Source organism: Pteronotus mesoamericanus, unplaced genomic scaffold (genome assembly GCF_021234165.1).
Source record: "Pteronotus mesoamericanus isolate MK-2021 breed Mesoamerican mustached bat unplaced genomic scaffold, CSHL_Meso_final contig_20, whole genome shotgun sequence".
In the NCBI taxonomy this organism is placed as follows: Eukaryota; Metazoa; Chordata; class Mammalia; order Chiroptera; family Mormoopidae; genus Pteronotus; species Pteronotus mesoamericanus.
This window is the reverse complement of record NW_026555085.1, coordinates 3,585,327-3,607,648: the sequence shown is the minus strand read 5'-3', so window position 1 is coordinate 3,607,648 and position 22,322 is coordinate 3,585,327. Positions and strand designations below refer to the sequence as shown.

Below are 22,322 nucleotides of genomic sequence, written 5' to 3'. Positions count from 1 at the left end.
AATGCTCTTCATAGCCATGATTCTGTCCTTGTTTTTCTGTTTACTTAATTTGTTTTTTAGATTCAATACTTGATAGATATGTATTTATTGCCATTTTGTTGTTCAAAGTCATGAAAAGCAGAGACCTACAGCCAAGATTGCTCTATCCAGCAAAGCTATCATTTAGAATTGAAGGGTAGATAAAGAGCTTCCCGGACAAGAATAAATGAAAAGAGTTCATCATCACCAAACCATTTATATGAAATGTTAAAGGGACTTATTTAAGAAGAAGAGGAAGCTCAAAACTATGAACAATAAAATGGCATTAAATACATACCCATCAACAATTGAATCTGGAAACCAAACTAAGCGAACAAGAAGAGCAGAGACAGAATCATGGATACAGAGAGGGTTTTGATGGTGCCAGATGGGAGGAGTGTATGGAAGAATGGGTGAAAAAGTGGGGGGATTAAGAAATACAAATTAGTAGTTACAGAATAGCCATGGGGATGTAAAGTACAGAAGTGGAGTAGCCAAATAACTTATATGCATGACCCATGGACATGAACAATGGTGGGGGGACTGCCTGAAGGACTGAGGGTACTAGGTAGAGGGGGTCAATGGGGGAAAAATGGGATAACCATAATAGCATAATCAATAAAACATAATTAAAAAATAAAAAAAGAAAGCTGAACAGCAAATGTAACTAATTTAGTAGTCAGAGAAAGCTGAGGAAAACAAAGAAGCAACCAGGTTTACAACACAGAGGCTGCAAAAGAAATTAGTCACCCTAGTCACCTATGGCGGTGAGGATAGGGCTAAAAACAGAGTATTTGAGCCTTAGCTGGTGTCGTTCAGTGGACTGAGCACCGGCCGGCAAACCAAAGTGTTACCGGTTTGATTCCCAGTGTGGGGCACGTGCCTAGGTTGCAGGCCAGGTCCGCAGTAGGGGGAGTGTGAGATGCAACCACTCATTGATGTTTCTCTCTCTTTCTCCTTCCCTTCTCTAAATATAAATAAATAAATCTTTAAAAAACAGAATATTTGATTGAAAGTGCATTTAAGAAGTAGTTAAAGCTCAGATACCTCTCCTCTAAGAGCAGGTGTGTAACTTCCCCTCCTGCACCATAAGAAGTCTGAGAATTTTAACTCCAGAAGGTACCAATTAGAGGGTCTGTGGATTGGGAAACACCAAAGAGCAGGGTGTCATCCTGGACTAGGAGGGTGAAATGAAAACATAAAATTTCCCACTGGAAGTTAAGATCACCCGCCTTTCCTTCCACTTAGCTCACAGAACCCTGGCAGCTAGACTGGAACTCTTCAGACAAGTGGTTGTCCAAAAACATGAGAAAGAGAAAAGAAAGAAAGAAAGAGAGAAAGAGAGAAAAAGAGAGAGAGAGAGAAAGAGAGAGACAGAGAGAGAGAGAGAAAGAGAGAAAGAAAGAAAGAGAGAGAGAGGAAGGAAGAAAGAAAGAGAGAGGAAGGAAAAAAGGAAGAGAGAGAGAATGAAGGAAAGAAAGGAAGCAAGAAAGGAAGGAAGGAAGGAAGAGAGGAAGAAAGAAAGAGAGAAAGAGAAAAAGAGAAAGAGAGAGAGAAAGAAAAAGAAAGAGAGAGAGAAAGAAAGAGAGAAAGAAAGGAAGGAAGGAGGAAGGAAAGAGAGAGAGAGAAAGAAAGAGAGAAAGAGAAAAAGAAAGAGAGAAAGAGAGAGAAAGAAAAAGAGAGAGGGAAAGAGAAAGAAAAAGAGAGAGAGAAAGAAAGAGAGGAAGGAAGGAAGGAAGGAAGGAAGGATGAAAGAAAGGAAGGAAGGAAGGAAGGAAGGAAGAGAGGAAGAAAGAAAGAAAGAGAAAAAGAAAGAGAGAAAGAGAAAGAAAGAGAGAAAGAAAAAGAAAGAGAGAGAAGGAGAGAGAAAGAAAGAAAGAGAGAGAAAGAAAGAGAGAAAGAGAAAAAGAAAGAGAAAGAAAGAAAAAGAGAGAGAGAAAGAGAAAAAGAAAGAGAGAAAGAGAGAGAAAGAGAAAGAAAGAAAAAGAAAGAGAGAGAAAGAGAGAGAAAGAAAGAGAGAGAGAAAGAGAGAGAAAGGAAGGAAGGAAGGAAGGAAGGAAAGAGAGAGAAAGAAAGAAAGAAAGAAAGAGAAAAGAAGGAAGGAAGGAAGGAAATAGAAAGAAAGAAAGAGAGAAAGAAAAAGAAAGAGAAAGAGAGAAAGGAAGGAAGGGAAGAGAGAGAAAGAAAGAGAGAAAGAAAGAAAGAAAGAAAGAAAGAAAGAAAGAAAGAAAGAAAGAAAGAAAGAAAAAGGGAGAAAGAGAAAAAGAAAGAGAGGAAGGAAGGAAGGAAGGAAGGAAGGAAGGATGGAAGGGGGGAGAGAGAGAGAGAGAGAGAGAAGAAAAAAGAAAAAGATGTCAGAGTACAGACAGGAGTTTCCAAGTAACAGTCCCACTAAAGTGGCTGTAGCAGACATCATTCTCCCCACCCATATTCCCTGGGCAGCCCCACTTCAGTGTATTCCTGATGACTTCCAACTGCCGGTATCTGAGTCCCTTGCATCACATTTCTCTCCAAAGACATGGAAGGCTACTCTGTCCAGGCACTGGGCAAGTAGAAGTGCTAGGGAATAAATACCCTCCTCCCAAGGAGCAGCTCTCAGCCAATGACTGTTGGTATTTGATTTATAAATACCTTAGCCGCCTCGTCCCTTGCATGCAATAACTCTAAAGTGTGTGTTTTCACTGTTTCCCCAAAATCTTTCAGTAGGCTTAAGCTTTAGTCATTCTCTGTTATAGTTAGCATTATGACTACCTTCTCTGCCTGTCTCTTTTCCCTTACCTTTGTTTTCTCTGAGTACTTCCATTCAAATACGCATCTCAGGGTCTCTTTTGGGGGAATCCAAAATAAGACAATGAAGTAGGAGTTACAAACCCCCACACAAAGTGAACAGAGCTTCTAATCAGCCTTTTAGCGCCCCACTCTTAAGTAGAAGCAGACAGCCAAGAATCACCAAAAATTGAAAAAGAATTTAACTTGAAATACAGAGATCAAATAAAACAAAGATAAAAGATAATTTGGAGGAAACAGAGACTAAAAAGGGAGAAGAAAGCTTACCAAAAACCTATTATTAATATTTTAAGAGAGTTGATAGTACATTGAAGAAATATGAGCAGAATACTATAAAAATAATATTCAGAGAACAGCTCTGGCTGGTGTGTCTCTGTGGACTGAGTACTGGCCTGTGAACTAACTGAAAGATCATTGGTTTGATTCCCAGTCAGGGCACATGCCTGGATTGAGGGCCAGGTCCCCAGTAGCGGGTGCATGAGAGGCAGCCACACATTGATGTTTCTCTCCCTCTCTTCCTCCCTCCCTAACCCTCTTTCTAAAAATAAATAAATAAAATCTTAAACAAAATAAAAATTTAAAAAATCAGAGAACAAAACAGAGCCTTGAATATTAAAAAAAATACACATGATAGTATAAATTAAAACATGCTAGAAGATTAGGAAGATAAAGTTAATGAAATCTCCCAGAAAATAGAGCAAAAAGAAAATAATATGGAAAATGAGAGAAAAAGAAGATTAGAAAATTTAGAGAATAAGTCCAAGAGGTCAAATATCTAATTTGGGAAGTTATATAAAGAATGAATAAAACAGTTGAAAGGATTTTATAAAAAAATATAATTTAAGGCCCTGGTTGATGTGGCTCAGTGGATCGAGCATTGGCCTGCGAACCAAAGGGTCAATTCACCAGTCAGGGTGCATGCCTAGGTTGCAGGCTGGGTCTCTGGCTGGGGGCATGTGAGAGGAACCTAGTCGATGTATCTCTCACACGTTGATGTTTCTCTTCTTTTCTTTCTCTCTCCCTTTCCATCTCCCTAAAAATAAATAAATAAAATCTTTTTTTAAAAAAGAAAATATGTATAATTTAAGAAAATTTCCCAGAACTGATATTTCTAGAGTTGAAAAGGCCCAGAACATTGAATAAAACTATGCTAGTTCCACAGTTACATCATTTTGAAATTTTACCAGTAAGGACAAAGATCCTAAAGTCTTCTAGGATAAAACTGGTTTTATGTAAAGGATCAAGAGCCAGAATGTAATGCTCTGAAAGCAGGAACACCGTGGAATGATGCTTTCAAATTTCTGAGGAAATTTGTTTTTAAAACTAGGATTCTACACTAAACAAAACTATTAATTCAGTATAATAATAGAATAAATATACTTTCGGACATGTAAGATCTCAAAGCATTGACTTTCCATGTGCCTTTTCTCAGGAAGTTTTTAGAGGATGTCCTCCACCACAACAAAGAGATAAACAAAAAAGAAGATAAATAACTTGATATGTATGAAACAGAGGTCCAGCACAAGAGAGGAGGAAGAGAATTCCCGGGAAAATAGTGAAGGGAAACCCCAAGAACACAGTCGTTCAGCACTCCTGGAGGGCAGCCAGTGCCCACTGGAGCTAGTCAGAGGCTTCAAGAGGAAATTTCATTCAGATGTAATAGACTACATAATGTGTTCGAATGAACTGAGAAGAGATACATAGTGGAGGATATACATAAGTGGGGGTTGAATTAATGGTAAAAACATAGAAATGATACACACATAGGCAATTATCACATCAAGGGAAAATGAGAGTTTATACAGTGACATTTGTGCAGTCATGATAGGTAAACAATAAATACCCATCTAACAAAAATGAGTTTTGTTGGACTGATAGGGAGATGAGAAGTGGCCAGATGAGGCAGTGGGGGAGGAGTGTGTTGTGTTCCATTAACAAGCCCCATAGAATTATTTGACCCTTGACCTCGTGGTTCAGTTGGTTGGAGCATCATCCCATTCACCAAAAGTTGGTAGGTTTGATCCGTGGTCAGGGCACATGCCTAGGTTTTGGGTTTGATCCCCAGTCGGGGCACATACTGGAGGCAACTGATCAGATATTTCTCTCTCATATATCTCCCTCCCTCTCTCTCTCTTTCTCCTTTTCTCTCTCTCCCTCCCTCACCTCTCCCTCTTTTCCTTTCTCTCTAAAAGCAATAAACATATCCTTGCATGAGGATTAAAAATAAATAAATAATTTTTAAAACTATGTGCATGAATAACTTTGATAAAGTAATAAAACTGTGAGATTAATAGCAAAATAAACAGCTAAGTCAAATAAAGGGTGAAACCGCTAAACAGGAATGGAGGTGAAAGTAGGGGTCAGTGGCCTGTTGCTTTTTGTAAAAAAGCCTCATTAAATTATATGCCTCTTTGTTTTTCAGTTTCATCACTGACAATTTTTTATTGACGTGTAGCATGCATACCCAAAGTGTACAAATCATAAATATACAACTTGATTATTTTCACAAGTTGAACTACTACCCAGATCAAGAAACAGAATATTGCCCTTATTGGCCAGCCCCATTACTTGTTTCCAATCACTACCCACAAGGGTACCTCTTCCTGACTCTAACATTGTATCAATAGATTGAGGTTGATTATTTTGCATTTTATATCAATGGAGTCACACAGTATGTCATCTTTTGTGCTTCACTTCTCCATTCAACATTATGTCAAGGAGACTCGTCTAGTTGTTACGTGCAGCTATAGTTCATCCACTCTCATTGCTATAATATCCCTTTGTGAGAATATGCCACAGTTTATCCATTCTACTGCTAATTGCATCTGTAAAGTTTCCAGTCTAAAGCTACTATAAATAGTGCTACCAAGAATATTTTAGTAAATATTTTTGATAGATATTATATACATATTTTTGTTGGGTATACATACCTAAAACTGGAATTGCTTGGTAATTGGATATATGTATGCTCAAATTTATGTAATGCCAGAAAATTGTTCAAAGCAGTTGTACCGATTTTCATTCCCACCATTAGTGTGTGAGAGCTTCAGATGATCCATATCCTTGCCAATTCTCGCTATTGTTAACCTTTTTCATTTTAGTCATTCTGGAGATATGTAGTGGTATTGTGTTGTGGTTTAAATTAAAATTTCTCTGATGACTAATGGAGTACTTTTTCATAGGTTTATTGGCCATTTGAATATCATCTTTCATGAAGTGTCCCTCCAAGTTGTTTGCTCATTTTTCCATTGTGTTTTCTTTCTCTTATTGATTTGTAAAAATTCTTCACCCATTTTCATATTGACCTCTTGTTGTGTATGCATATTGTAAATGTTTTCTCTCACTCCGATGGGTTACCTATTTTATTTTTGAACTATGTTACACAAATAAGAGCAAGAACCAAAATATATGCCCTCCACAGTTTAGGTTAAAAGTAAAGGATGCAAAAAAGACAAATTATGCAAACACTAAACAAAACAAACAAAAAAAAAAACCCCAGAGGAGCTGTATTAAAACCAGAGACACTAGACTTAACAATAAGGGATATTACAAGGGATAAATATGAACATAATGATAAATAAATCAATTCGTGAACATACATAACAATTGGAATATTTATACAACAAACACAGATTCAAAATAAATATAACAAAATTTATGGAACTAAAAAGCAAACTAGGTAAATCTGCAAGTTATCATTTAGAGATTTCAACACTCCTGTCTCAGTAATTGATAAAACAAGTATACAGCAAAGATATAAAGACCTGAACACACTGTCAAGAAATATGAGCTTCTGGTCAAGATGGCAGTGTAGTAAATATGGTATTTGCTTCCTCATTCAACCACATCAAAATTGCAACTAAACTACAAAAGAACCATCATTCAGAACTGCCTAAAATCTGACTGAATGGAAGTCCTACAACTAGGGAATTGAAGAAATCACATAGAGACTGGTAGGAAGGATAGAGATACAGAACAGGCTGGTCTCACACCCACGTGTGGTGCATAAAAATCAGGAAGGATATCTTGGCTGCAGAGGTCCCCCTGAGGAGCGAGGGATCCCAGCCCAACACCAGGCCCCCGAGCCCAGGGTTCCAGTGACAGGAAAAGAAGTCCTCATAACTTCTGGTTGTAAAAATCAGCAGGGATTGAGGCTGAGTGAGAGGGGGTGCTTCTGGAGTCCCAGGAAGTTCATCTTAAAGGACCCGTGCAAGGATTTACTCGGACTCACTCAGAGCTGCAGTGCTAAAGTAGCATCTCAAAAGGCATGAGAGACATTTGGGGAGTCCAGTATCAAGGCAAGAGCTAGGGGGACAGCTTTCTCCCAGACAGAAGTGCTGGCAGAGGCCATTGTTCCTTTGATGAGCCCTCCCCACACAGAGCCAGCAGATGGGCACCATATTGGAGACTCCATGAACCTGGCTCATACTGTTTGCCCTGCCCTTATTCCCTGAGGCCTCACCTCACCCAGCATTCAGGCCCACCCAAGCTGTCTCCAGTGACTTTTCTATACAAATAGCCTGTCTTGAGTTATGCTTCAGATTTTCCTAACATCTATCAAACAAGCAACATCTGGCCTCAATGAGCCCTTTAAATCTCACTAAGTGGCCCCAGGCATGGCAGAAGCAGCACTCAGCCTTGTTCACAGCTTGGCCTCGCCTGGACACCTCCAAACCAAATACAAGTAGCAACCATCTGCAGATTTCTTTGTAGCTCATGCTGAGAGGTCCCAGGCAGGATACAAACAGCAGCTGACCTTGACCTGTACCTCCCTGGAGGCCCCAGAGCCAGTACACCCAGTGGACAACTTCAGACCACATCAGAGCAGCACTCAACTACCTCTGCTAGTGACACACTCAAGGGGCAGACTCAGCAGGAACCAGAGCCCCGCCAAAGTAAGTCCTGTTGTGTAGGGTTGGTCTCTGCACAACTGGTTGGTGGTCAAAGCCATCCTTGCAGCTGATCGGCCTGGGGGGCAAATCCCTCCATTTTTGTGCAAACAGCAGCAAGGCTCAACTATAAGAATAAGGTGTACATGCCCATGAGGGTGCCCACCTTGACTTCCCAGCTTGTGTGCTCGGAGAAGCCATGCCATTGAACCCTACAGAACACCTACTGTGTAAATCCACTCTACCAAGGCAGTGAGATACAGCAGCTCTACCTAATATATAGAAACAAACACAGGGAGGCAGCCAAAATGAGGATACAAAGAAACATGTCCCAAATGAAAGAAGAGAACAAAATTCCAGAAAAAGAACTAAACAAAATGGAGACAAGCAATCTACTAAATGCAGAGTTCAAAACACAGGTTATAAGGATGCTCAGTGCACTTAAGGGAAGAGCAGATTAACTCAGTGAGAACTTCAAAAAAGAGAGGGGAAACATAAAAGCAGAGCTAGAAAACATTAAAAGGAACCAGTCAGAAATGAAGAATACATTACAGGGAATCAACAGTGGAATATATGAAGCAGAGGATCAAATCAGAGATTGGGAAGATAAGGAAGCAGAAAACACTCAATCAGAACAGCAAAAAGAAAAAAGAATCCCTCAGATGAGGACAGTGTAAGGAGCATCTGGGACAACTTCAAACATTCCAACATTTGCATCATGGGGATGCCAGAAGGGGATGAGAAAGAGCAAGAAATTCCCTTCCACCCTGCAACCTCCTCCCCCCAGCATTCTCCCCCTACTTAGTTCATGTCCATGGGTTGTACATATAAGTTCTTTGGCTTCTGTTTCCTATACTATTCTTAACTTCCCCCTGTCTACTTTGTACCTACTATTTATGCTTCTTATTCCCTGTACCTTTTCTCCCATTCTCCCCCTCCCCCTCTGATCTCCATTCTGTGATTCCGTTCCTGTTATAGTCGTTTGCTTAGTTTGCTTTTTTTTTTTTTTAGGTTCAGTTGTTGCTAGTTGTGAGTTTGTTGTCATTTTGCTGTTCATAATTTTTTATTTTCTTTTTCTTAGATAAGTACCTTTCAAATAATAAGGGCTTGGTGATGATGAACTCATTTAATTTGACCTTATCTGGAAGGCACTTTATCTGCCATTCTAAATGATAGCTTTGCTGGATAGAGTTATCTTGGATGTAGGTCCTTGCCTCTCATGACTTTGAATACTTCTTTCCAGGCCTCTCTTGCCTGCAAGGTTGCTTTTGAGAAATCAGCTGATAGTCTTCTGGGAACTCCTTTGGAGGTAACTGTCTCCTTTTCTCTTGCTGCTTTTAAGATTCTCTCCTTATCTTTAATCTTGGGTTATGTAATTATGATGTGCTTTGGTGTGTGCTTCCTTGGGTCAAACTTTTTTAGGACTCTCTGAGCTTCCTGGATCTCTTGGAAGTCCATTTCCTTGGCCAGATTAGGGATGTTCTCCTTAATTGTTTTTTCAAATATGTTTTCAGTTTCTTGCTCTTCCTCTTCTCCTTCTGACACCTCTGTGATTTGGATGTTGGAATGTTCAAAGTTGTCCCAGAGTTCCTAAACCTCTCCTCATTTTTTTAAATTCTTGTTTCTTCATTCTGTTCTGGTTGAATATTTATCTCTTCTTTCTCCTCCCAATCATTGATTTGAGTCCCAGTTTCCTTCCCTTTACTGTTGGTTCCCTATTGTTTTCCTTTATTTCACTTTGCATAGCCTTCGTTTTTTTCTCCATTTTGTGACCATACTCAACCATTTCTGTGAGCATCCTGATTACCAGTGTTTTGAACTGTGCATCTGATAGGTTGGCTATTTCCTCATTGCTTAGTTCTATTTTTGTAGTTCTGATCTGTCCTTTCATTTGGGCCATATTTCTTTGTCTCAGCACACCTATTACGTTGGAAGGGGCAGAGCCTTAGGAATTTGCCAGGGCAGAGCAACCTAGGCTCTCCATTGTGACTCTGTATGTGGGGCAGGGGTCTGAAAGGCAACAATGCTGCTTGATTGGCTCTCAGCTAGCTTTCAGTCACTTCTCCAGCTGCACACAAGAAAATAGGGCCCTTCTAGTGCTGATTCCAAGGTGGGTTGGTTTGTGTACGTTCTAGAATCCTGTGGATCTCACCAATGAACTCTCCTTTGAGGCTGGGAGTTTCTCCTGCTGCCCCAACCCCCACAGGTTTTAGCAGTCAGGGGTTTTGAGGCTTTCTTTTCCCATGCTGGAACCCTGGATCGCGCAGTCTGTCTCACTCCCAGCTCCTTCTCCCAGTTTATCAGCACACAAATGTGGGACCACCTGGTCATCTAGCTGCCACCTTGCCCTCCCGGTCATCCAGCCGCTGCCTAGCTTAGTGTCCTCCCTGCCCCGGCTGCCCATCTCTGCCCCTTTTACCAGTCTGGATGAATGTTTCTTCTTTAACTCTTTGGTTGTCAGACTTCCATACGGTTCTATTTTCTGGCAGTTCTGGTAATTTTTTGTTTTTAAATTTGTTGTTGTCCTTTTTTGTTTGTGCAAGGAGGCAAAATGTATCTACCTAGACCTCCATCTTGGCCAGAAGTTTGAAAAACTGTTTTTAAAAATGACAGAAAACTGACCTGGCTGGTGTGGCTCAGTGGATTGAGTGCCAGCCTGAAACCAAAAGGTCACTGGTTCAGTTCTGAGTCAGGACACGTGCCTGGGTTGTGGACCAGGTCCCCAGCTGTGGACATGCAAGAGGCAACTGATCAATGTATCTCTTGCACATCAATGTTTCTCTCTCCCCCTTTTTCCCTCCCTTCCACTCTAAAAATAAATAAATAAAATATTTTTTAAATGACGGAAAAATTCCCTAACCTGGCAAAGGAAATACAAGTACAGGAAGTGCAGAGATTCCCAAACAAGATGAACTCAAAGAGGCCCACACCAATACACATCATAATTAAAATGCCAAAGGTTAAAGATAAAGAGAGAATCTTAAAAGCAGCAAGAAAAATAGCAGTTAGTTACCTATAAAGGAGCCCCCATAAGACTGTCAGTTGATTTTTCAACATAAGCTTCTTGGGCCAGGATTGGCAGGAAATATTCCAAGTGATGAAAAGCAAGGACTAGAACCAAGATTACTCTACCCAGCAAAGCTATCATTCAGAATCAAAGGTCAGATAAAGAGCTTCCCAGACAAGAAAAAGCTAAAGGAGTTCATCACCACCAAACTAGTATTACATAAAATGTTAATGGGTCTTTTTTAAGAAAAAGAAGAAAAGAAGATTAAAAATATGAATAATAAAATGGCAATAAATATATTATCTGTAAACAATTGAATCTAAAAAACAAAATGAACAAGCAGAACAGAAATAGGCTCATAGGTACAGAGAACATGTTGATGGTTGCTAGATGGGAGGGTTTTGGGAGGCTGGGTGAAAAAGGTGAGGGGACTAAGAAGTACAAGTTTGTTGTTACAGAATAGTCATGGGGATGTAAAGTACAGCATAGGGAATATAATGCATACTATTCTAATAACTGTGTACAGTATCAGATGGATGTGAGGTTTATCAGTATGATCACTTAGTAATTTATGTAATGTTTAATCGCTTGGGCGTTACACCTGAAATTAATATTATAAGGTATGCTAACTGTAATTGAAAAATTAGAAAATATTTTAAAAATACAAAATAAATTTGACCTAATTGACATTTATATAACATTCCACTCAACAACAGACCAACATTCTTTTCAAGGGTACATGGAACATTCATCAAGATAGATCATATTATTGGCCATAAAACAAGCCTCAATGACTTTAAAATAACTGAAATCATCAAAAGTGTGTTCTCTGAGCACAGCTAAATAGAATTAGAAATCAATAATGAAACAATATCAGGAAAATCTCCCAAATATTTGCAAATTAAACAACACACTTCTAAATAATCATGGGCCAAAGAGGGAGTCACAAGGAAAATTAGAAAACATTTAAAACTGAATAAAAATGAAAGTACCACATATCAAAATTTGTAAGACACAGACAAAGCTGTGCTTAAATGGAAATTTAAAAAGTAAGCTAGAGCTCTGGCTGGTGTGGCTCAGTGGATTGAGCACCAGCCTGTGAACAGAAAGGTCACTTATTGAATTCCTAGTCAGAACACATGCCTGGGTTACAGGCCAGGTACCTAGTTAGGGGTGTGAGAGATAGAACTGGTTGATGTATCTCTTGCACATTGTTGTTTCTCACCCTCTCTTTCTCCCTCCCTTCCCCTCTCTCTAAAAATAAATAAATAAAACCTTAGAAAAAATTAAACTAGAAAATAAGAAAAGCTTTAAATCAGTAATTTAAACTTCCATCTTAAGAAGTAAGGAGATAAAATCAAATATGGCATCTTCCGTGAGGAGCTTGTTTTCTGATCACAGCTGATATGTCGAATCTTTTCAGAGGTTTCTCAACAATTCCATGCAACACCAGTGCATGCAGGAATTCCTGGACAAGAAGCTGCCAGGCATAATAGCAAGGATTGGAGATAAAAAGTCAGAAATTAAGATTCTAAGCATTGGTGGAGGTGCAGGTGAAATTGATCCTCAAATTCTCTCCAAAGTGCAGGCTCAATACCCAGGAGTTCCTATCAAAAATGAAGTTGTTGAACTGAGTGCTGAAAAAATTGCCAAGGACAAAGAGTTTGTAGCCAAGTCTTCAAATCTTGAGAACATAAAGTTTGCTTGGCATAAAGAGACATCATCTGAATATCAAAATAGAATAATGGGGAAAAAACAACTTCAGAAGTGGGACTTTATTCATATCATTCAGATGCTGTATTATGTAAAAGACATCCCAGCAACATTGAAATTCTTCCACAGTCTTTTAGCTACCAATGCTAAGATTCTTATTATTCTTATATCAGGAACCAGTGGCTGGGACAAGCTATGGCAGAAGTACGGATCCCACTTACCCCGGGATGACTTCTGCCTGTACGTCACAGCGGCTGATCTCACTCAGATGCTGGACAAGTTGGGAATTAAATATGAGTGTTATGACCTTCTGTCCACCATGGACATATCTGACTGTTTTATTGATGACAATGAAAATGGAGACTAGCTTTGGGATTTTTTGACAGCAACCTGCAACTTCAATACAACAGCACCATCTGATCTCAAAGCAGAAATTATGAAAGATCTGCAAGAGCCTGAATTCAGTGTAAAGAAAGATGGAAAGGTTCTTTTTAATAATAATCTGAGTTTCATAGTGGTTGAGGCATAAATATCAATCATGAGAATATATTTAAAAATATATTTTAAACAATGTTGATCATTTATGTCTGTATTAAAATTACAAATATATCTCATAATATAAATAGAACATTTTCTCATATATAAAATCTAGAAAATTACAAGACATTCTTGGACTCCATATACAATCATAAATGATATTGCTGATCTTATCCCATTCCTTCTCCAGACAGGAAAAATGAGACAACTAAGTTTAACTGGCTTATTGACAGTAAAATTCTTTCAACTTATTAATTGTATTGGAATTTCCTAAAACACTAATAAAGTATGTACTATGGATTCTTTAAATATTAGTAAAGTATATGCTTACTGATACTTTCAATACTAAGAAAGGGTGTATTTATTGATTTTTCCCTTCGGTAAAGAAGTATTTGTCTTTGTACATTCCTTTATTATAGTTGCTATCTTATTTGTATTGATTGCTAAAAGTAGGCACTTCCAGGATATTGTAAAAAAAAAAAAAAAAGTCAGGAAAAAAAAGATCAGATTTAATCCAAAGTAAATGAGGAAGAAAATAAGAAAGATTAGAGCAGAAGTCATTAAGTTGAGAATGGAAAGACAATAGAGAAAAATCAATGAAACCAACAGTGGGTTCTTTAAGAAGACCATTAAAATCAATAAACCTCTAGACAGACACAATAAAAAAAAGTTCTGCCTTGGGACTTTTCACTAGCTACCCTCTCTGCCTGAAACACTTGACTGGTTCATTTTCCTGTATCAAGTTGCTCTACGGAGGCCTTTCCAGGTCACTCCATCAGGCAACTCATTGTTTTCCTACTCTCTCTCCTACTGTTTATTTCATTCATGTCACTTACTGCAATCTGTCATCTTTTACTTTTTTAAAAAAAAGAGTGTGAGTTCTTTTTTTGTTTTTAAAGATTTTATTTATTTTTAGAGAGAGGGGAAGGGAGGGAGAAAGAGGGGAAGAGAAACATTGATGGGTTGCTTCTCACATGTGCCCAAACCAAACCTGACCTCCAACCCAGTCATGTGCCCTGACTGGAATCAAACCCACAACTCTTCACTTTGCAGGATGACACTCAACCAACTGAGCCACGCCAGTCAGGGTTGTCATTTTTTATTTTTGAAGCAGTACATCGAGTCTGTGGACTTGTAGATTGTAATCAGATAACAGCTTTCCTCTTTCCCAAACTGCCTCTTGGCATCTGCCTTACAGGCTAGTTCTTTCACTGTCTGAGTCCTCAGGAAGGCCACAGTGCATTATCTGCTCAATCTCTGGAATAAAAAGTTCTCCAAACTTTGTTTTAAATTCAGTTTCTTCTCTCAGCCAGCTAAGACTGGCTCGACATGGAAAGCTGCAATACAGAAGCAGTGAGGCTGGCTTCTGAGAGCATTCTTTCTAGGCTCCCTCAGTGTCCTGTCCTCCTCAGTGGAGTCGGGTGCAGGGAAGTAAGAGGGGGAAACACTTGGCACAGACCAGAAGTAGTTTTGGTTCCTCTGGCTGTAGCAGGTGTTCAGATTGGCTTTTGCTCTTGCAGGATGTTTGTGGGTCTTTATAACCCCTAGTTGCTACCTATTTCTCACCTGCACTCTGTATCCCAAACCTGGCATTTGCCTACCTGTTGAATTGGCTGCAATTCTCCACCACTCCCTATAATCCTAGCCCTTTGCAATGTGCTTTGGCAGCTACTCCATCAAAAGGTGGGGTTTGTTTCTACACTCTTGAATCTGGATTGGCCTGGTAACTTGTTTTGGTCAGTAGAACAAGGTGAAAGAATTTGTATGCCAGCTCTTGGCCTCAGGACACCTTGTACGCCGCTCTCAATCCTGGAATCTCGCTAACAAGCTCAGGCTAGTCTTCTGGATGACAAGTTATGGCCCGGCACCTCTTGTCACCCCAGCAGCTGATCACAAATGTACAAATGAGCCTTGCTTCAATTAAAAGAATTGCATACACAAGCCCAGCCTATACAGCTGATTCACAGAAATGTGAGCTAATTAAACGGTTGTTGTTTTAAGACACTGAGTTTTGGGGGTAGTTTGATACATAGTAATTAGCTCATTGATACAGTCTACAAGAAGTTACCTGTGCCAGCTGGATTTTGGTTCCTAATGTGTATGACTTTATTTTAAATTTTCTTATGTGTATTTATGGTTATTTTTTTAAAGCCAAATAACAGGACATTATTATTTGTTTGGTCTTCCATGCTGACTTTTTCTTGGCATAGGCTCTTTGACTCCAACCTTGTGAGGTGGAGATTATTATTATCTTATTTTTACAGTTAATTGAGTTAAAAAAAGTCAATAGATTTGCCCAAAGTCACCCAGCTAGCAAAAGGCAGTATTGGAATGTAAAATCAGTCTGGTTCCTCAGTTGATGCTATTAAACACCATCTATTCTGTTCCTTGTCACACTGAGAAATATTTCCTGGGATATATGTAAACCAGGTTGAGGAGTATCAGTTTAAAATAAAGTATCTATATATCAAACCTCTAGCCTTTACTTTCCCAAAGTTATTTATAAATAAGAGGCAGCACTCTCCAATGTATAAAAAGGTCTTTCAAATCAATAAGAAAAGACTGACAATTGAAAGAAATTGGGCAAAGGACATAAATTATTTATAGGAAAAGAAATTCAACCATTTGATTGAAATTGAAACATACTCAATTTTACTCATAACTTATGAAATGTAAATAAAAATAACAATGGCATAGTACTCTTTGCCCATCAGATAGACAAAGATAAAAAAGTTTGCTAACACATTCAGTGGACAGGGGTGGGAGGAGGGAGCTGGTGCTGTCACACATTGTTGGGAGGGGACACTGGTATAAACTGTATAGATGGCAATTTTACAACAGCTACCAAGATTAAATATTTACACATTCTTTCAGTTAGCAGTTCTATTTCAAAGACATACACCTACACTGGATATTTTTAAGAATCTTAAGGGAGCCAAGTACAAACAAGCCCAGCCCAGATATCTGCAAGTAGAATCACTCTAACCGTAAAGTGTATACAAAAATATTCATTGCAGCATTATGTGTATTGGTAAAATATTGGAAATAATTTAATTATTCATCAATAGATGAACAGCTAAATAAAAGTATCATTTATCCCTACAATAGAGCAACACAATGGTTAAAAGGAGACAGCTCTATAAATATTGGTTTCAAAATATTAAGTATAAAAAAACAAGGCAGAGAACAATAAGTATGGCATATGACTATTTATGCATTTTTCCAAAGTATACATGAATATTGCTTGTATATGAAAATACTATTCTGGGAGCATGAAAGATCCACACGTTGGGGACACTGAAACTTACACAATTGTGGTGGATCTCTTTGAAAAACAAAATGCAAAAAGTACAAACACAAAATTAGGTACAAGACCTGGGAGGGAGCCTGAGTGAGTGAGAGACTATGGTGTAGAAGCATCATTGACATCACAGTCAATTGCCTCTATCTGGAAAGATGCAGGAGAAACCTGTACAGAATTTGGCTCCTGGGAGGTGAACTGGGTATCTGGGGAACAGAGGAAAACAAGGGATGTGCCTTCATCCCTTTGGGGCTTGGCACATTTGGAGAGAGCAAAGAATTTTAAACCTGTTTAAAAAAAATACCCCTGGCTGGCGTGGCTCAGTGGACGGAGCACCGGCCTGTGAACCAAATGGTCACCGTTTGATTCCCAGTCTGAGCACATGCTTAGGCTATGGGCCAAGTCACCAGTAGGGGGCGCGCAAGAAGCAACCACATATTGATGTTTCTCTCCCTTCCCTTCTTTTCTCTAAAAATAAATATGTAAATAAATTTTTTAAAAAATGTTGCCCTAGCTGGTGTGGCTCAGTGGACTGAGTGCTGGCCTGCAAACCAAAGAGTCGCTGGTTCAATTCCCAGTTAGGGTGCATGCCCAGGTTGCAGGCCATGCTCCCAGTAGGGAGCATGTGAGAGAAAATCACACATTGATGTTCTCTCCTTTTCTTTCTCCCTCCCTTCCCCTCTAAAAATAAATAAATAAAATCTTAAAAAAATAAAATGTCAAAAGTTAAAAACAAAGAATCTTAAAAGCAGCAAGAAAAAAGCAGTTAATTACCTACAAGGGAGCTCCCATAGACTATCAACTGATTTCTCAAAAGAAGTTTTTCAGGCCAGAAGGATTGCAACCAGGAAGTATTCAAAGTAATGAAAAGTAAGGACCTACAACCAAGATTAATCTACCCAACAGAGCTATCATTTAGAATCAAAGGACAGCCCTAGCCTGGTAGCTCAGTTGGTTAGCATGTTGTCCCACTACACCAAGGTTGTGGGTTTGATCCCCAGTCAGGAAACATACAAGAAGCAATGAGTGAATGCATAAATAAGTGAAACAACAAATCAATGTTTCTGTATCTCTCCCTTCCTCTCTCTCTCAAATCAATGACTTAAAATGAAAAAGAATCAAAGTACAGATAAAAAGTTTCCCATACAGGAAAAAGCTGAAGGAGTTCACCACCACCAAACCAATATTACAAGAAATGATAAAGGATTTTCTTTAAGAAAAAGAAGAAAAAAGATAAAAATATGAATAATAAAATGGCAATAAATATATATCAATAATTCTTTAAATGTAAATGGATTAAATGTTCCAATCAGAAGATATATGGAGGCTGAATGGATAAGAAAACAAGACCCTTACATGTGCTGTCTACAACACATCAACTTTGGAGCAAAAAACACATACAGACAAAGTTTTAAAGGAATAAAAAAAGACATTTCACGACAAAGGAAACAAACAAACAAATGAAAAGCAAGGGTAGCAATACTTACACCAGACAAAATAACCTTTAAAACAAAAGCTATATAACAAGAGACAAAGAAGGACCCAGCAATTCCACCTCTGGGTATTTATCCAAAAAAACCCAAAACACTAAATTGAAAAGACATATACATCCATATGTTCATTGCAGCATTATTTACAGTAGCAAAAATATGGAAGCAACCTAAGTGTCCATCAATAGATGAATGGATAAAGAAGAAGTGGTGTACACATACAATGGAATATGACTCAGCCGTAAAAAAAGAATGAAATCTTGCCATCTGCAAAAGCATGGATGGACTTAAAGGGTAATGTGCTGAATGAAATGAATCAGAGGAAGACAAATACCATAAGATTTTACTTATATGAACAATCTAAATAACAAAATAAATGAACAAACAGAACAGAAACAGACTCATAGATACAGACAATATCTTGATGGTTGCCAGATGGGAGGGGGTTTGGGGATGAATGAGTGATGAAAAATGTGAAGGGATTAAGAAGTACAAATTGGTAGTTACAGAGTGGTCAGAGGGATGTAAAGTAGAGCTTAGGGAATGTAGTCAATAATGTTGTAATAACTATGTATGGTGCCAGATGGGCACTGGATATATTGGGGTGATCATTTACTAATTTATATAATTTCTAATCATTGGCTTGTACACCTAAAATTAATATAATATTATAAGTAAACTGTAATTTAAAAACAAAAATTATTTAAAGTAAAAAAAGAAAAAAACACAAGAGGAATACATATTGATTAAAAAGCCTCAGTACTGCTCTGTATGATACTATATATGTCATGATCCGTGTCCAAACCCATACAGTAGACAACAATAAGACTGAAACCTATTGTGAATTATGAACTTTGGGTGATAATGATATGTCAAGGTAGGCTTCTCAATTATAACAAAAGTACCACTCTATGAGATATTGATAATGGGTGTGGGGGTATATGGGAAATCTCTGTTTTCCACTTAATTTTGCTGTGAACCTAAAACTGCTCTAAAAAAATAAAGCCTAGTAGAGTGTTATGATTAAAAGAAATCAAAAAGAACTAATTTTAAGAAATAATTTTTGTCGCAGAGAAATATAGGGAGATCTACATAAGTTTTTAGACGTAAAGTACATTAAATTGGGATAAAATTCTGTAATGGAAGTGAATGAAATATGAATTCAAGGAGAAAATAAATAATGTAGTCCTGACTGCATTATTGGTGTGGTTCAGTGAGTTGGGGGTTGCCCTGCAAACCAAAAGCTCACCTGTTCAATTCCAGGTCAGGGCACATGCCTGGGTTGCAGGCCAGGTTCCTGGTTGGGGGTGTGTGAGAGGTAACCAATCAATGTTTCTCTCACACATTGCTATTTCTCTCCCCTTCCTTCTCCCTCACTTCCACTCTCTCTAGAAATGAATAAAATCTTTAAAATAAATAAATAAAGTAAAATGTCCAACTGTTGAAGAAGAGTTTATTCATGTTTTTTTTTAAAAGAGTGATGTTGAATGTCAAAAAGATATGCCATTTAGATTCAGATAAATTTAAAAGAATATGATAGGCTCATTTTAAAATATCAATATGTATGAGACATCAGAATTTTTATTCTCTTTGTAGCTACTTTAATTCACACAAAAAAAATAGATATAAAAAATATGCAAGAGGTGATGTAGTTTTCCAAAATGCTTTTAGGGAACATGCAAACAAACAAACAAAAAATGAAAGACTGGTTGACTAGTCACAGTAATGATCTTATACCCAGGCAAGAAGAGACTCTGCCTTAGAGAGCCCCATGTGTCATGGCACAAAAAAAGAATAAATTTGGAAGGGACATTTCCATTATTAAGATCTGACACTTAGTTCTATCACAGTGTATTGCTCATCTATTGCTGTCTAAGACATTACCCCAAATCTTAGTTGCTCAAAACAACATGCATTATCTCATGATTTCTGTGGGTCAGCAATCTGGGAGAACCTTACCTGGATCCTCTACTTAAGTGTCTCTCACAAAGCTGCAGTCAAGGTGTTGCCACTGATCTCATCTAAAGGCTCAACTGGGGAAAGATATGTTTCTAAGCTCACTCCCACAGGTATTGGCTAGATTCAGTTCCCTAAAGGTTATTGGACTGAAGTTATCAGTTTCAGGTTGGCTTTTGTCCAGAGGCCACCCTCAGTTTCTTGGCCCTATGGACCTCTCCAACACGGCAGCTTGATTCATCAAAGCCAGAAATAGAGAGAGTGCCAGCAAGACAGAAATTATGTCTTTTATAACATAATCTCAGAAGTGACATCCCATCACTTTCCCCATATTCTCCTATTCATTAGAAGCAAGGTGCTGGGTTCAGGCCACACCCAAGGGGATGGGATTCCAAAAAGGCGTGAATATAAGAAGGCAGAGCTCACTGGGTACCATTTTAGAAGGCTGCCTACTACATACAGCATGGCCGTAAATTTAAACATTTGCTGTTGTAATTAATACTACTGAGATCCCCAGGAAATTGGTCTCCATACCTCTGTCCTGGATCATTGAAACAAAAGGTAATGGTAACTAAATGCTGTGAAGATTTACGGATTGTGCTTCAGTTAACTCTAGAGATGGACCTTTGTTTGGAATACAGGGAGAATTTAGCAGTGATACTGATTAGGTAAGAGAAAAGACTAATTAACTTGTCAAATCTCTCTCAGTTAGTGTGAAGGTAATGTTTACTTACATAATGATATATTAATACCCAGTAGGGCCACAGTTGTACATGGTGGCTGAGGAACAGTTCCTTGCATTACCATGGGAGGGGTGGGGGAAGCAAGATGTTTATTTTTCAACTGGAGTATGACGTGTGATGATCATATTACTCTTAAATTTGTATATATGTGTATTAGCCATAACAAGCATGAGGCATGAAGTTACACTGGCAACTAAATAAACATCCAAATGCTTGAATTACATATAGTTCTGTCTTATAAAAATATTTAATAAGATTTAATTAAAATGTCAAAAGTTAAATTTTAAAACATTAGCTTCCTATAAATAATTTTAAATATTTATTCAGTATAATTTGTATATATTTAATTTTAATAAACAGAAAAATAACATTTGAAAGTATGAAAATGATTTTAATTATATGTTAAATTCATTTCACATCTTGATAAAATATATTCAAATTGTGTAAAGTTTGAATAAGTTGCATTTAAAAAAGACTTGGATATAAAAATATCCAAGTCTTTTTTAAATTAATTAATTTATTTTTTCAAAAACATTTGTCTCTGCCTTCCCCCCACCACTTTCCCCTGCTCCCTCCCCCCTCTCCCTCCCTCAATCCTTCCCCACTTTGGCTTTGCCCATGAGTCCTTGCTATATGTTCCTTGACTTGCCCCTTCCCTTCCTTTTCCCCCTGCTCACCCCTCCCTCCTTCCCTCTTGTCTCTGTTGGTTTCTTTTTTCTTTCAGTGTTGCTGGTCTTATTTTCCTTGCCTCTTTGTTTTGTTGGTTAGGTTCTGCTTATAGGTGAGATCATATGGTATTTGTCTTTCGCCCCCTGGCTTACTTCACTAAGTATAATACTCTCTAATTCCATCCATGCTGTCACGAAGTTTAGTAGTTCTTTTTTTCTTTTTGCTGCGTAGTATTCCATTGTGTAAATGTACCATAGTTTTTTGATCCAATCATCTACTGATGGGCATTTAGGTTGCTTCCAACACTTGGCTACTGTAAATTGTGCTGCTATGAACGTTGGGGTGCATAAGTTCTTTTGAATTGGCGTTTTGGGATTCTTAGGGTATAGTCCCAGCAGGGGAATCGCTGGATCAAAAGGCAGTTCCATTTTCAGCTTTTTGAGGAAATTCCACACTGCTTTCCACAATGGCTGCCCCAGTCTGCATTTCCACCAACAGTGTACTACTGTTCCCTTTTCTCCACAGCCTCAACAGCACCTGTTGTTTGTTGACCTGTTTATGATGGCCATTCTGACCGGTTTGAGGTGATATCTCATTGTGGTTTTGATCTGCATTTCTCTGATGGCTAGCGATGCCAAACATCCTTCCAAATGTCTCTGGGCCCTCTGTATCTCTTCCTTGGAAAAGCATCTGCCCAGGTCCTTTGCCCATTTTTTGATTGGATCATTTGTCTTCTTGGAGTGGAGTTGTGTGAGTTCTTTATATATTTTGGAGATTAAATCTCTATCTGATGTATCTGACTTATTGTTTTCTGATGTATCATTCGCAAATATATTTTCCCATACAGTTGGTTCCCTTTTCATTTTGCTGATGTTTTCTTTAGCCGTGCAGAAAGAAGCTTCTTATTTTGATGAGATCCCACTTGTTTATTCTTTCCTTTATGTCCCTTGCTTTAAGAGACATATTGGTGAAAAAATTGCTGCGTGGGATATCTGAGAGTTTCCTGCCAATGTTCTCCTCTAGGACTTTTATGGTGTTGCAACTTATATATGTCTTTTGTCCATCTTGAGTTTATTTTTGTGTATGGTGTCAGCTGATGGTCAAATTTCAATTTTTTGCATATAGCTGTCCAGTCTCCCAACAGCATTGGTTGAAGAGGCTATTATTACTCCATTTTTGCTTAACACTTACAGTCTTTAGCTCATTACTGTC

At 38.3% G+C, this 22,322-nt stretch overlaps 1 protein-coding gene and 1 pseudogene across 1 annotated transcript in view; one reads left to right on the top strand and one right to left on the bottom strand.

Moving 5' to 3' along the window:
- Positions 1-8,689: 8,689 nt before the first annotated feature.
- The window catches only part of RPS18 (ribosomal protein S18), a 75,605-nt gene continuing 61,972 nt past the window's right edge, over positions 8,690-22,322 (bottom strand). The window contains exon 7 of the mRNA XM_054569209.1: positions 8,690-8,705. The gene's annotated coding sequence lies outside the window, so the exon portion shown is untranslated. The remainder of the gene's footprint in view (positions 8,706-22,322) is intronic.
- LOC129067373 (histamine N-methyltransferase-like) lies at positions 12,065-12,943 on the top strand (annotated as a pseudogene).